Genomic DNA, 15,635 nt, shown 5'->3' with positions numbered 1-15,635 from the left:
ATGCCTATGACTTTTGCACAGTACTGTAGATTTTATTCATAGATACAGCTTGGTACCAGGCCCTTCTGGCGCAATGATCCCATGCCATCCAATTACACCCATGTAACCTTTTAACCTTTGGGCTGGCGGGTGGTGTAGTGACATCAGTACTGGACTTCAAGGCGTATGACCCTGAGTTTGAATCTGGCCAGGCCCTGAATCCCGGACTGGAGCAGTCTCTACATGGAAGAAAGGCCCGGCAATCTACTTCTGTATCTTGCCACGGGAGCACCATCCATAGACTCAATGGCACTCAACAGCAACAACCTTTTAACCTATTAATCTTCATGTCTTTGCAGCACGGGAGGAAACCAAAGCACTTGGGGAGAACATGCAAACTCCTTACAGCAGAAGAGCAGCGGGATTGAACCTGGGTCGCTGGTGCTGTAGTAGTGTTACGCTAACCGCTAAGCTACCATGCTGCATATTCGGAACCCGTACAAAAAAAGATCTGACGATTCAGGAAATCTGAAATAGAAAGACAGAAAACCTACAGCACAATGCAGGCCCTTCAGCCCACAAAGTTGTGCCGAACATGTCCCTACCTTAGAAATCACTAGGCTTACCTATAGCCCTCCATTTTACTAAGCTCCATGTACCTATCTAAAAGCCTCTTGAAGGACCCTATCATATCCGCCTCCACCACCGTTGCCGGCAGCCCATTCCACATACTCACCACACTCTGAGTAAAAAACTTACCCCTGACATCTCCTCTGTACCTACTCCCCAGCACCTTAAACCTGTGTGCTCTTGTGGCAACCATTTCTGCCCTGGGAAAGAGCCTCTGACTATCCACACGATCAATGCCTCTCATCATCTTGTACACCTCTATCAGGTCACCTCTCATCCTCCATCTCCCCAAGGAGAAAAGGCCAAGTTCACTCAACCTATTCTCATAAGGCAAAATGCTGGAAACACTCAGTTGTTGAACTCAGCAGAAGAAACAGATTTTGTCATTAAGTCCTGATGAAAGGTCTCAGTCCAAATTGTGGACTGTTCATTTCATCTCCATAGATGCTGCCTGACCTGCTGAGCTCCTCCAGAAAATTTTGTAGTTGTTGCTCATATGTGTTCCTTCCAACAGGTGCAGTCTGAACTGCTGAGGGTTTCCAGCAATCTCTGTCTCCATTTGTTTAGTTCCTTTTTAACAAGTTCAGTGTAGAATTAACCCATAAGTGAAAAAAAAATGTGAAGATGCTTCAGATCTGAAGAATTAATTCTTTCGGCTCTGATGCTAATGATGGAAATCTATTATTTGTACAATATGGCACTTCAGTGCGAGTCTGTCTTCTGCCTTCTATTGATCAGCCCTTGCACAGACCCTTTCTATCATAGGTTTTCATCATTCTCACGAACAGCTACCCTGCTCCAAGGACACATTCCACTTCGAAGTTAGAAATGGCTTCCTGGTCAATTATCTTGAAAGCCCACATTTTGTTGGTTCTGGCAATCTATTCAAATAATCCAATTTTCCCTGTGATCTTCCCCAATTCTATACAAACGCTTCCTTATAAACCACTGCACCCAGCAACTTTGACAAAGTGAAGAACTTCACTGGAGTTTAGAAGAGTGAGGGGGATCTCATAGAATGTTATCAAATATTGAAAGGCTTGGATATGCTGGACATGGAGAGGATGTTTCCTATAGTGGGGAGTCTACGAAACAGGGCACAGCTTCAGAAGAGAAGGGAGTCCCTTTTGCAACTCCTGTGATTTGACTGTATTTTGTGGCTACCTGGAGAAGATGAATATCAGTGTTGTGTTGTATAGGCATACTTTAATAATAAAATGAACCTTTGAACCTTTAGAACAGAAATGAGGAGGAATTTCTTTAGCCAGAGACTGGTGAATCTGTGGTACTCATTGCAGTAGTTGATTTTAGAAGCCAAGTCACTGGGTATATTTAAAGTGGAGATTGACAGGTTCTTGATTAGTAAGGGCTTCAAAAGTTATGGGGAGAAGACTGGAGAATGGGTTTGAGTGGAATAATAATTCAGACACAATGGAATTGTAGAGCAGGTTCCTTAAGCTGAATGGCCTAATTCTGCTCTTACATTTGCTATTAAATACTTCTTGAGCACCAAAATAGAAGCTGTGAACAATCATGGATGCTAGATGAAGCTGTGCATTTTTCAAAGGATAAGAACTGTGTTCTCCAAGCTTGTCTGACACAGCAAGTCAAGCATGAGTAAGTCACAACTTTCTGCTGAAGGTCACCTAGTAAAAATGTTGGAGACTGGTCACGCTACATTAGCATTATGTATTAGTAGTCATAGAATAAAGCTCTGTGCTTTAAATCTAACTTTAGAAAAAGATTACATCATTGTGATGTCTTCCACTTCCCAGTCCGGAAGACCTTGTGGCCTGATTGTCATTCTAAACCAAGTGTCAGGTGTGTGTTGTGAAAAATGATTCAGCAGTTGACGCTCGTAATATTCAGCCCGTAGAATCAGAACCAAGTTTATTACCACTGACGTAGAGAACATAGAACATTAAAGCACAGTACAGCCCTTCTGCCCACAATGTTGTGCCAGCCTTTTAACCCACACAAAGATAAATCTAACCCTTCCCTCCTCTGTCTCTCAATTTTTCTATCATCCATGCGCCAGCTTGTTGTGAAATGTATTGTTTTTAGCAGCCGTGCATTGCAACAAATAAAAAAGTTACTAGAAGTTACAAAAACAAAAGATTAACTTTATTTGTCACATGTACTTTGAAACATCAAAACATTCAGGTAAAATGGGTAATTTGCGTCATCGACCAACATTGAAAACTGTTGCCATGCTTCCATCACCAACAAAGTTGTTCCGGTTAGTAGACTGTGTGCAGCTTGCTAACCCTAAGCCGTATGTCTTTTTGAAGTGGGAGGAAACCAGAGCACGAGGAGGAAACCTACGCAGTCACAGGGATAACATACAAAATCCTTACAGACAGCGGTGGGAATCGAATCCCAATCAGAGGTTGTTGGCACTGTAATAGTGTTTCACTAACCACTATGCCTCTGTGCGACACAATGCAAAGTGGAATGGTGAGGTAGTGTTCTTGGGTTCATGAGCCGTTCAGAAATCTGATGGTGGAGAGGAAGAGGTTCTTCCTAAAATATTCAGTGTGGGTCTTCAGGCTGCTGTACCTCCTCTTATTATTTGCATGATTTGTCTTCTTTTGCACATTGGTTGTTGTTCCGTCTTTGTTTATGTGTAGCTTTTCCTTAAACTCTATTGTATTTTTTATATTATATTCCTGTAAATGTCCACAAGAAAATGAATCTCACAGTAGTATATGGTGACGTATCTTTACTTTACTTTGCTTTATTGTCACCAAACAATTGACACTAGCGTACAATCATCACAGTGATATTTGATGCTTTGCGCTCCCTGGAGTAAAAATCGAAGTAAATATAATAAAAATTTAAATTATAAATCATAACTAGAAAATAGAAAAGGGAAAGTAAGGTAGTGCAAGTCAGGTCCAGATATTTGGAAGGTACGGCCCAGATCCGGGTCAGGATCCGTTCAGCAGTCTTATCACAGTTGGAAAGAAGCTGTTCCTAAATCTAGCCGTATGAATCTTCAAGCTCCTGAACTTTTGCCCAGAAGGAAGAGGCACAAAAAGTGTGTTGGCTAGGTGGGAAGTGTCCTTGATTATTATCTGTATTTGATAATAAATTTACAATGACTTAGACTAATGTTAGTGATGAGAAGAGGACTGCTCCAGATGGTGAAGCTTCCCTTATGCCAAGTTTGGAGATTTTCAGGGTGGGTTGAGTCTTAATTATAGATCACAGAGGGAAATCATGAAATAACACACTAGTATTTCCTTCATTCCTTACTAATCACACAGATACCAAAGAGACCTAGGAGTCCTAGTTCACCAGTCAATGAAGGTGAATGAGCAAGTGCAACAGGCAGTGAAGAGGGCAAATGGAATGTTGGCCTTTGTTACAAGGGGAATTGAATACAAGAGCAAGGATGTTCTTTTGCATTTGTACAAGGCCCTGGTGAGACCACACCTGGAATATTGTGTACAGTTTTGGTCTCCAGGTTTAAGGAAGGACATTCTGGCAATTGAGGAAGTGCAGCGTAGATTCACTAGGTTGATTCCTGGGATGGCAGGGCTGTCTTACGCAGAGAGATTGGAGAGATTGGGCTTGTACACGCTGGAATTGAGGAGATTGAGAGGGGATCTGATTGAAACGTTTAAGATAATTAAAGGATTTGATAGGATTGAGGCAGGAAATATGTTCCAGATGTTGGGAGAGTCCAGTACCAGAGGGCATGGATTGAGAATAAGTGGTCAGTTATTTAAAACAGAGTTGAGGAAGAGCTTCTTCTCCCAGAGTTGTGGAGGTGTGGAATGCACTGCCTCGGAAGACGGTGGAGGCCAATTCTCTGGATGTTTTCAAGAAGGAGCTGGATAGATATCTGATGGATAGGGGAATCAAGGGATATGGGGACAAGGCAGGGACTGGGTATTGATAGTGAATGATCAGCCACGATCTCAGAATGGCAGTGCAGACTCGAGGGGCCGAATGGTCTACTTCTGCACCTATTGTCTATTGTCTATTGTCTAATAGCATTGCTCAAATTCCAGAGGCATATCAACATCAGCAAAATTGCTGAGACCGTTTGCAAAACTGTTGTCACGTCTTTCTTCACCCATCCCCACACCACAAAGAGGTCAGATACTCCCTCTGATGACGTAGATTGACAATTCAAGACTGCATCTTTATCATATCAAGAGCCTTTGCAAGTCAAAGTAAATTTGTTATCAAAATTTGTACATGAAAGACAGGTTGTGATCTCTCGAGTCGAGTATGATGTTCTCCTAAGGGGTTATCTTTTGGTGGGTTCTCAGGTGGCCGTGAATGTTCATATTCTGATGGAGTGTGGGCATAAGTAACTACTCGCTGTGGTTAGTCGTAACTCCACCATGGACGGTCCCAAGCCCGGCTGCAAAAGGAGGAGGGCTGGGCATGGAACCCAACTTCATCCCATAAAAACCCAGCGCTACAGAAATGCTGACAAAAGCTCCAAAGACCTCATCCCTGGGAAAGTAAGGATCTTTGAGGATGGGCTACATCTGGGGAAAACTTGAAAGACTGGCCCAGGACAGAGGACTCCGGCGAGCTGCAGTCAGCAGCCTCTGCCCCAGTAGTTATGATGGGCTTAGGAAGACGAATTGTGTAGGTTACCATATGCGAGCATGCAAGCTCGCTTTTAATGCTTAAGAGAAGTTCAGATAGGTACATGGATCAGAGGAGCGTGGAAGGCTATGGTCCTGGTGCAGGTTAATGGGAGTAGATCATTTAAATAGTTCAGCACGGACTAGATGGGCTGAGGGGCCTGTTTCTGTGTTGTACTTTTTGATAACTCTATATGCTATCTTTAGATTTCTTTCTTTCAGGTATTTACAAGAAAATAAAGGAATACAATAGAACTTATGAAAAACTGTATGTAAACAAAGACTGACAGACTCTGCAAATGAAGGCAATTTGTACAAATAAAAAATAAATAACATTTAGAACATGAGTCATAGAGACCTTGAACATGAGTCATTAGGTTGTGGAATCAGTTCTGAATTGTGGTGGGTGAAGTTATCTATGGTGGTTCGGATGGTGTGGGACCTAAGGGTCCCCTACCTCCTGTCTGATGGTAGTGGTGAGGACAGAGCATAGCCTGGAGGGTTGAGGTCCCTGATGATAGATGCTGCTTCCTTGTGGCAGTGCTCCTTGTAAGTGTCTTCAGTGGTGGGGAGAGCTTTTCCTGGGATGGACCATTTTCTGTAAACATTTCCATTCCTGGGCATTAGTGCTTCCAAACCAATGTCTTGTACAACAGCGTCGAAGCTGACCTTGAGCCTGCTGGTACATGCTTTCAGGCTTTTGTATCTTCTGCACAATGGGAGGGTGGAGATGAGTGAACGTCCAGGGTGGGAGGAGCCTTTGTTATACTGGCTGTTTTTCCGAGGCAGTGGGAAGTGTAGACAGTGTCCAATGATCTATACTTGAAGAGCAGCCTCTGTTACAATGCAGAAATGCTGACTTGAGCATATGAACGTCCCTTTAACAGTAAGGTAAAGATGACAAAAAATATACCGATATATTCACAAGACAGCACATCTACCAGGGAGCACTTGCTAGTGTGTCAATAAAGAGAGTCAGTTTGGATTTTTGTACTCGTCTGTCTGGGGCAGAATTAGACCCCACAACCTAGTGATTCCGAGGTGTGAGACTGCCTGCTGAGCCACATGAGTCGGAAGTTGTTCATGGGGTGAAGCCGGTGTTAGTGGGGTGTTATTAATCAATCACATCAGGTTGCTGAAAGCTATGGCCTTCTTTTTTTCTAGGATGGAATGCATGCAGCAAATGTGTTGCAGAACAGAACATATCCTCGTTCAGAGATCTACATTCCTTAACCTTCCAACAGATAGCCTAGGTAAATATATTGTCATCATTGCCAAAAACCTTTTACCTTAGCAACAGATTACCTCATCAGGTATGATTGGACTTGCCTTTGTAGCCAGGTCACTGGCATTGTAACCGCAGTGCACTACTGTGTTAGCATCAGTACTCTGCCACCCAACGTAATTGCAAAATCAAAAATTCCCATGTGTAATTGTACTGGGATGGAGGTAGGTCCCTACCAAAGGAGGTGTGAGGTTCCCCTTCCCTCTGCTCACCTGCAAGGTGTGGCACCTGTTTAGCCCCCCGATCAGGGCCACGTGAAGCCATGGGAGCAGATGGTGGGTGATCGTATGAGCAGCTGGTGCATATCACAAGTCCTGGTTATGTGACCATTGATGCAAGGCAACCATTCTCTGAAGGCTACTGATATTGGCTGGGGTCACCCATCTTGTAAAGACGCTGCCCAGAAGAAGGCAAACCACTTCTGGAGAAAAATTTGCCAAGAACAATCATGGTTATGACAGACAGAAGACCATGATCACCTGCGTCATACCACATGGCACATAATGATGACGATGATGAATTGCATTCTTAACAATATTAACTGAATTTCATTGAACCTAAGTGGCAGCCACAGATCAATAGCGAACTCTCTCGTACTGCTGGAGTAGAAGGTTGTGGGTTCAAATCCCAACAAAGACTTGAGAGTGTTTCTCCGGTCTGAGATTCTAATGCTGTCTGAAGGAACACTGTGGTGTAGGTCATCTTGTTTATGACGCAACCAATAGCGCAATGGCGGTGGGAGCTGTGTTACCTTGGCTGCTGTGCTGACTCGGACCGCAAGCTGGGGAGGGGTCACCTGTCGCAGCCGCCCAGGGAAGGAGGCACCAGGGGTAGCATGGCACGGTGTGTGTGTGCTGGGTTGAGGGCTGACCCTCTCATTGGTGCTGCTCGTTAGTGTTCGCTCAGTGGAAGACAAGCTGGATGGCATTTGTCTGTGGCTGCACTGGCCTGAACTGAGGAACTGCTGTGTGCTTGTTCTTGAAGAGACGTGGTTCCAGGACAACAACCTATGCACCTACACTCTACAAGCCATGCCGACTTGGGCTATGTTAAGATATAGGAGCAGAATCAGGCCATTTGGCCCATCGAGTCTGCTCCGCCATTTGATCAAGGCTGATCCAATTTTATTTTTGTGTTATTTTTGTGACTATGTTTTACTGCTATCTTAAGTATATGTGCTATATACTGTAATTACATTGGGTGTCCAGGAAGGGGTAGCACCTCTGGTGAAGGGGCTTGTCGTATCCATTCTGGGGCAGCCATCGGACACTCAGCTCTCACCTGTGGCTCTAAGTATTGCATGTGACAGTGGCCACATCCTGGTACACCCTGGAACAGTGTGCTGTGCTGTGTGGGACTGATGGTACTGTGTTTTGTACCTTGACCCCAAAGGAACTCTGTTTCATTTGGTTGTATTCCTGTGCGTCGTTGAATGACAGTTGAACTTGAAGTTGACAGCGAGTGTTGCTGCCTCAGAGTTCGAAGGAACCTGACCTTGGATGTCATTCTTCGGGAGTTTGGACATAATTATGTGGGTTTCCCTGGGTGCTCGGGCTTCCTCCCACATCCAAAGACGTGGCAGTAGGCTGATTCCCTCTGCTGCCCATTATGCCACTGACTTTTATGCAATGAAGTTCCCCCATCTCTGGCAGCATTCAGGGCTTTCTTCATCATGTCAGTAGCCCGGTTTTCACTACTGTCTGTCATGCAAGTCCCATTTGGAGACTCAGGAATACCGTCACACTCAGGTGTAGAAGAATTCTTCATTGCTGTTTCCGTAACAGTTTTGTTTTGCCAGTCAGGGTTGTTGGCCCTGAGCTGAGCTCCCAAACCTGGAGGTCCGGTGAACCACTCTCAGTCTAACCTCTACCCTTTGACCTGTTTACCATGGGTGACCCTACTAAGAACCAATGCCTAAAGCTCTGACTCCAGCCAACATAGATCTCTGGGTCATTGAGGCATGCAGGCCTCCAACCCTATGACGAGGTTGTGGTCCCATTGCAGGTTTTGGCTAATTAGCCACAGTAAGTTCTGCCTTTGTATAGGTTGTTTGTCCGGGCCAAGAACTGGAGGCTGACAACCCGATGCCTGTGAGTCTAAGAGTTCAGGACCAGGAACTGAAGGCCTAGAGGCAGCCTGTCCTAGGACGGGAGGCCTGACGGTGTTACATGTGAGCGGGTGGGCAGGAAGGGGCTTGTTTTGCTGTTGCTGTTGTTGATTCTGCTGCTTGTGTTGTTGGACTGAACATTGAGCGCATGCCATGTTGTCACTGGAATGTGTAATGACACTTGTGGGTTGCCACCAGCAAAGCTTCGGGTGTGTTGGCTGTTAACGCAAGCTGCGCACATTCACTGTTTAGCGGCATGTGTGATAAATAAATCTGAATCTGAAGAGGTAAAAGAATCTCAGGGGAACAAATGGGCATGCAAGAGAGAATAAGCTGCGGGGTTGGAGGGAGAGAGAGAGAGAAAGATAGAGGGTTAGAGAGAGATAATGGGGGAGAGAGAAGGATAGAGGGGGAGGAGAAGGGACAGGGAGAGACAGAGGCCATACTTCAGTAACTGTGTGACATCACAAGGAGAGGCTCCACTAACTAATGACCCTTCCCTGGAGGAAAGACAAAGGGATCCAGCAGAGAGATAGATATGGACTGTTTTTCATTCAATGTTGGAAGAACTCAGCAGGTCAGGTGGCATCTTTTATCTATTTATCTGTCTGTCTGTGTGCAATCGGTGTGTCTGTCTATCTGTCCATCCATCTTTCCATCAGTCTGACTATTTATATATTTAATGGGATTTATTTATTTATTAGATACATCACAGGTCCCTCTAGCTCTTCAAACCATGCTTCCCAGCAAACTCCAATTTTAACCCTAGACTAATCATGGGACAATTAACAATGACCAATTAACCTACTAACCCGGTGCTCTGTTTTCTCCCAAAGTCGAACCGGTACAACTTTGGACCATGGGAGGAAACCAGAGCACCTGGAGAAAGCCCATGCATTCCGCAGGGACGACGTACAGACTCCTTACAGAGGACGCCAGGGTTGATCTCCAAACTCAATGCACAAGCAGTAATAGTGTTGCGCTACTGTAGTGCCCACCTGTGCATCTGCGGAAGTGAAGTAAACAGCCTACGTTTCGAGCTGAGACCTCTTAATTTTCATAGTTGCTGCCTGACCTGCTGAGCTCCTCCAAGCACTTTGGGTGTATTAAACTCCACAGGCAAAGTCTGTGCTCTTAAACTTGTTTTTCAACTTCACCTCAGTAATCACACACACATTGATTGGTTACTAAGCCTTAACCCATTAAGTAATGACAAATAGGCTTCTGTTAGTTTTTTTGTATGTGGTGTCATTGTCAAAAAATCACCTTCTTTGCAAACAAGGTTCTTTAAGGAGGACACTTTTAATCAAATTCAGCACGATTTTTAATTAAGTTGTAACTAAAAAAAGGTAAAGCAGCAGTTTGTCAAGGATGGCCTAGTGGGTAGCACAACGGGTTACACCGATTGGCTTCATTTGCCACCACTCTCTGCAAGGAGTTATACAGTATGTCCTCCCTGTGACTGCATGTGTCTCCTCTGGGTGCTCTGGTCTGCTCCCACATTCCAAAGACGTACACTTAGGGTTAGAGTCAGTAAGTTGTGAGCATACAACCATAAGACATTGGAACATGGATGGGCCATTCAGCCCATCGAGTCTTCTTGGCCATCCATTATGCTTGATTTATTATACCTCTTAACACCATTCTCCTGAGACCCTTACTAATCAAGAACTTATCAACCTCTGCATTAAATATACCCAATGACTTGGCCTTCACAGCTGTCTGTGGCATTGAATTCCACAGATTCATCACCTGCTGGTAATGAAATTCCTCCTCATCTCTGTACTAAAGGTTCAAAGGTTCATTTTACTGTCAAAATTTGCCTGTGCAATACAACTCTGATATTCGTCTTCTCCAGGTAGCCATGAAATACAGAAAAAGCATGAACTTGTAAAGGGACTCCTTCCCTTCTGAGTCTGTGTCCTCTTTTGTAGACTCCCCAAGACAGGAAACATCCTCTCCATATCCATTATATCCAGGCCATTCAATATTCGATAGGTTTCAACACTTGCTATGTTGGTGCCAAAAACACTTGTGGACTATACCCAGCACGATCCTCAGACTATGTTGGTTGTGGATGCAAACGATATATTTCGGCCCGAAATGTTGACTGTACTCTTTTCCATAGGTGCTGAGTTCCTCCAGCATTTTACATAGAAACATAGAAAATCTACAGCACAATACAGGTTCTTTCAGCCCACAAAGTTGTGCCGAACATGTCCCTACCTTAGAAATTACTAGGCTTACCTATAGCCCTCTATTTTTCTAAGCTCCATGTACCTATCTAAAAGTCTCTTAAAAGACCCTATCGTATCCGCCTCCACCACCGTTGCCGGCAGCCCATTCCACACACTCACCACTCTCTGAGTAAAAAATTTACCCCTGACATCTCCTCTGTACCTACTCCCCAGCACCTTAAACCTGTGTCTGCTCGTGTTAGCCATTTCAGCCCTGGGAAAAAGCCTCTGACTATCCACACGATTAATGCTTCTCATCGTCTTATACACCTCAATCAGGTCACCTCTCATCCTCCGTCGCTCCAAGGAGAAAAGGCCGAGTTCACTCACCCTATTCTCATAAGGCATGCTCCCCAATCCAGGCAACATCCTTATAAATCTCCTCTGCACTCTTTCTATGGCTTCCACATCCTTCCTGTAATGAGGCGACCAGAACAGAGCACAGTACTCCAAGTGGGGTCTGACAAGGTTCTACATAGCTGCAACATTATCTCTCGGCTCCTAAACTCAATTCCACAATTGATGAAGGTCAATACACCGTACGCCTTCTTAACCAGAGTAAACCTGCTCAGCTGCTTTGAGCGTCTTTTGGACTCGGACTAAAGATCCCTCTGATTCTCCACACTGCCAAGAGTTTTACCATTAATACTAAGTTCTGCCATCATATCTGGCGTACCAAAATGAACCACTTCACACTTATCTGGGTTGAACTCCATCTGCCACTTCTCAGACCAGTTTTGCATCCTATCAATGTCCTGCTGTAACCTCTGACAGCCCTCCACACTATCCACAACACCTCCAACCTTTATGTCATCAGCATACTTACTAACCCATCCCTCCACTTCCTCATCCAGGTCATTTATAAAAATCATGAAGAGTAATGGTCCCAGAACAAATCCCTGAGGCACTCCACTGGTCACCGACCTCCATACAGAATATGATCCATCTACAACAACTCTTTGCCTTCTGTGGGCAAGCCAGTTCTGGATCCACAAAGCAATGTCTCCTTGGATCTCATGCCTCCTTACCTTCTCAATAAGCCTTGAGTGGGGTACCTTATCAAATGCTTTGCTGAAATCCATATACACTACATCTACTGCTCTACGTTCATTAATGTGTGTATGTATTTCATCATGCTAAACTTTCTATTAAAACAGATGATACAAAGAGGTTACAGGTTCTGAGTTTGCCATGTGTTTGAATTTGACAGTCTTCCACCAAACTAAACTAGAAGGGGTCTTCTAAGTCACACCAAAGTATGAGTAAGTCTTCAGCAGTATTTAGAAACTGACATCAGACATGACCTCTTTAAAAGCCTGTCTAGCTCTTAAAAATTCCGGTGGATAATCCTGAACGATCCAAAACTGTTGATCACAAAATTGTAATGTGCATTTCTTCCTTGATTCACGAAGGATCTGTTCTTTAATTGATAGTCATAAAAGCGAATGATAATAGAGTGAGGTTTGGCAGGATCCCAATTAGGCGGGGTAACTCGGTGAATGCACTCAAATTTTGGTAGTTCCGATAGTATATCAGGGAATAAATCTTTCAACATTAGAACACAAATATCGATAGGTTGATTATCCTCCAGTTTTTCAGGAAGCCCAAGAATTCTGATATTGCACCTTCGGTTCCTGGTCTCCAAATCTGTCAGTTTCTTCAGTAACGCATCGTATTGTTTAAGTTGTTCCTTAGAAGTTTTCTTGTGACCTTCGATATCCTTCTGCAACACTGGTAGAGATTCTTCGTGTAGCTTAACGTGAGTTTCATGGTCATTCACAATCTGCTGTATACGTCCAAGTTTCCAATTAAGCATTTTCAGTTCCGATTTAACCAAGTCGAAGGAATTCTGTAACAAGTCGAACTTGGATTCCAAGTCATCCAGTTTATCCAATTTTTCGAGTCTCTCTGAAATTTGTTGAGACATTTCAGCCAAAGACTCTAAAGTAACCTCTTTTCTAGCATGTTTTCTACTCATGGTGTTCTCACTGAGATAGGTTTAAACAGCAAAGTAAGCAAATAATTTTGGAGCACGTAGCTACTGCAACCTACTTCATTACAGCCACCGGAAGTCCGACTTTTAAAGAGGTCATGTCTGATCTTTTTAAGCTTGGCTGTCGCCTTTCTCTCAGAGATCCCTGTAAACTCAAGGTTACTGCTTCTGATAATAAGGTTTCTTGGTTTACGAAGCCTGAAGAAGCTAAGAAATTTTTACATAGTCTCCATGCTTAAATTCAGCCTTGAGTTGCTTTATGCTAAATGTTTTAATTTCAGGTGTTCAATCAAGTAATTGGCACTTTGTTGATAACAAGGTTTCTTGGTTTTATGAAGTCTTAATCATTTGTTTGATTAAGCACTTTGTTATCTTTCAAACTATGCAAAATATGCAGGCAGACTGCATCCATTTTCTCTTTTGTTGTTTTCCGTCTTTATATGGGTCCCCTAATGTTACTTTCTCGCAGCTCTTTTTAAACAAAACATTATATTCTCTCAGTGTTATTTTTATTTTTACCTTCCTTTTAGTAATTTGACTGAAAGTAATTATGTAGGGTATACATGTAGTAATTACTGAGGAATAGGGTGTTTTGCTTTACTTTAAATTCATTCAGATTTTTCCTTTCTTTTGATTATTTATACACTTTTCGATCTTTTACTGTTTTTCAATAGTGTACAATATTCTATAGCTGGTTTTTGTTTTTTTTTCATTATTTTACATTTTGTCATTTTGTTTTTTCTCTCCCTTGAATGCCTTAAATTAGTCATGTAGGAAGTTATCTAAACCGCTTCCCTTTCTAATTATTCTCTATTTGTTTCTTTACTCCTTTTTTTTGCACCCGCGAGTATATGTTGTTTCACTTATTGATTTTCCTTATCTGTCTTTCCTCTTTACCGATACTAATACTTATATTTTCCCATGGTTTTTTCTCGCAAATAGTGAACTTATTTACTTTGATATTTTGTTTTTGTATACATATAGTTACAATCGTTTATTCAGCACAGCTATACATATATATTTTCTAGAGCCACCAGAGTTTTGGGTTGGGAATGTTAGATTTAGTCTTCAGCCTCCCTCAGCTGATTTTTCTCTTTGGGGGAGGGAGGGGGGAAATGGGTTCTTCCGGAAAGCTGATCGAAGGTTTTTACTGTTTTATTTATTCGCTATCTACATGTCTGTGATTACCTTTTATACATTACTAAAGGATACTTGATGGGTTCTTTTATTAATATACTCAGCTTTAATGTGAAAATTCTAAATAACCCTGTTAAATGAAATAAAATTTTCTCTTATATCAGGAAACTTAAAACTATAATCTTTCTCCAAGAAACCTATATTGGTAAAGATCATATTTCATGCTTTTTCAAGGGATGGAAGGGTATACATTTTCACTCACCCTCTCAATCTAGATCGAGAGGCGTCTCTATCCTGTTTGATCAGAATGTATCCTTTATTCAACATAATGTAATTTCTGATACAAATGGCCTCTTTGTTATTGCTTCGGGTAGTCTTGAGAATAAACTAATCGTATTTCCGAATGTATACGCTCCAAATACAGATGACCCCTTGTTCTTTGAATGTCTTTTCTCTTTTCTGCCTGATTTGAATCAGTATTCCTTAGTGATGGGTGGAGATTTTAATTTTTGGCTTGACCCTATATTAGACCGCTCTTCAAGTAAAACCCCTGTCACTAATAAATCAGTCCTACTTTTTAAATCTTTTCTATTTCAATGTGGTATTCTCAGCGTGTGGTGTTTTTTACACCCCCAAGAAAAGGAATATTCATATTTCTCTCAGGTTCATCATATGTACTCTCGGATTGACTACTTTTTTATAGATAGGAACTTGCTTCCACTGGTTCGATCCTGTGATTATAAGGAGATTGCTTTGTCTGATCATGCACCTGTGCTTCTGGCTTTACGATTACCTGCTTACTCTGTACCAAATAGAAGTTGGCATTTTAACTTATCATTGTTATCTGATAAAAATTTTCTAAAGTTTTTGGAAAACCATATTACTTTTTTCTTTAAAGAAAATTTTAAAGGAGATACTGCTGGTACTATAGTCTGGGATACTTTTAAAGCATATATTCGTAAAGAAATTATCTCTTTCTCTACTTATATAAAGAAAAAAGCTGACAAAGAAAGGTCTGACCTAGCAGCGATATTAAAAGATCTTGATCGAAAGTATGCCCTATCTCTAGATCCAAGTATATATAATAAGCGTATTGAAATCCAATCCAAGTATAATCTTCTGCTGACTTACCCAATTGAACGACAGCTGTTGAGAGATAAAACTCAATTTTACATTCACGGCAATAGAACAGGTAGTTTATTAGCCAATCGCTTAAAATCTTTTACAGTCAATCGTCAAATCACAGAAATTTATAAAGATAATGGTAATGAGATATCCAGCCATTCTGAAATTAACAATGTATTTAAAGACTTTTACCTTAAGTTGTATCAGTCTGACTCTTCTTTAGATGATACCTATATGAATGCTTTTTTCAGTAATATCAACATTCCTACATTGTCTGCTGATAGTCTAACACAGTTAGATCAGCATATTTCCAATGAAGAAGTGGCTGAGGCTATACGTGCTTTACATTCTGGTAAGACCCCAAGACCTGATGGCTTTCCAGGGGAGTTTTACAAAACTTTCACTATGTTACTTATGCCTTATTTATCCTCTGTTTTATCAGAGTCCTTTAAATCAGGTAAACTCCCTCAATCTTTTTATGAAGCTTTTATTTCTCTTATTCTTAAAAAAATAAAAATCCAGCTGAATGTTC

The 15,635-nt window shown here is 42.2% G+C and overlaps 1 protein-coding gene across 3 annotated transcripts in view; it reads right to left on the bottom strand.

Annotated features, from left to right (window-relative positions):
- The window catches only part of slc5a10 (solute carrier family 5 member 10), a 197,587-nt gene that overhangs the window by 108,215 nt on the left and 73,737 nt on the right, over positions 1 to 15,635 (bottom strand). The gene's annotated exons all lie outside the window — the stretch shown is intronic.

This window comes from Hypanus sabinus, chromosome 9 (genome assembly GCF_030144855.1).
Source record: "Hypanus sabinus isolate sHypSab1 chromosome 9, sHypSab1.hap1, whole genome shotgun sequence".
In the NCBI taxonomy this organism is placed as follows: Eukaryota; Metazoa; Chordata; class Chondrichthyes; order Myliobatiformes; family Dasyatidae; genus Hypanus; species Hypanus sabinus.
The sequence above is the reverse complement of the archived record's forward strand: the minus strand, read 5'-3'. Positions and strand labels throughout refer to the sequence as shown.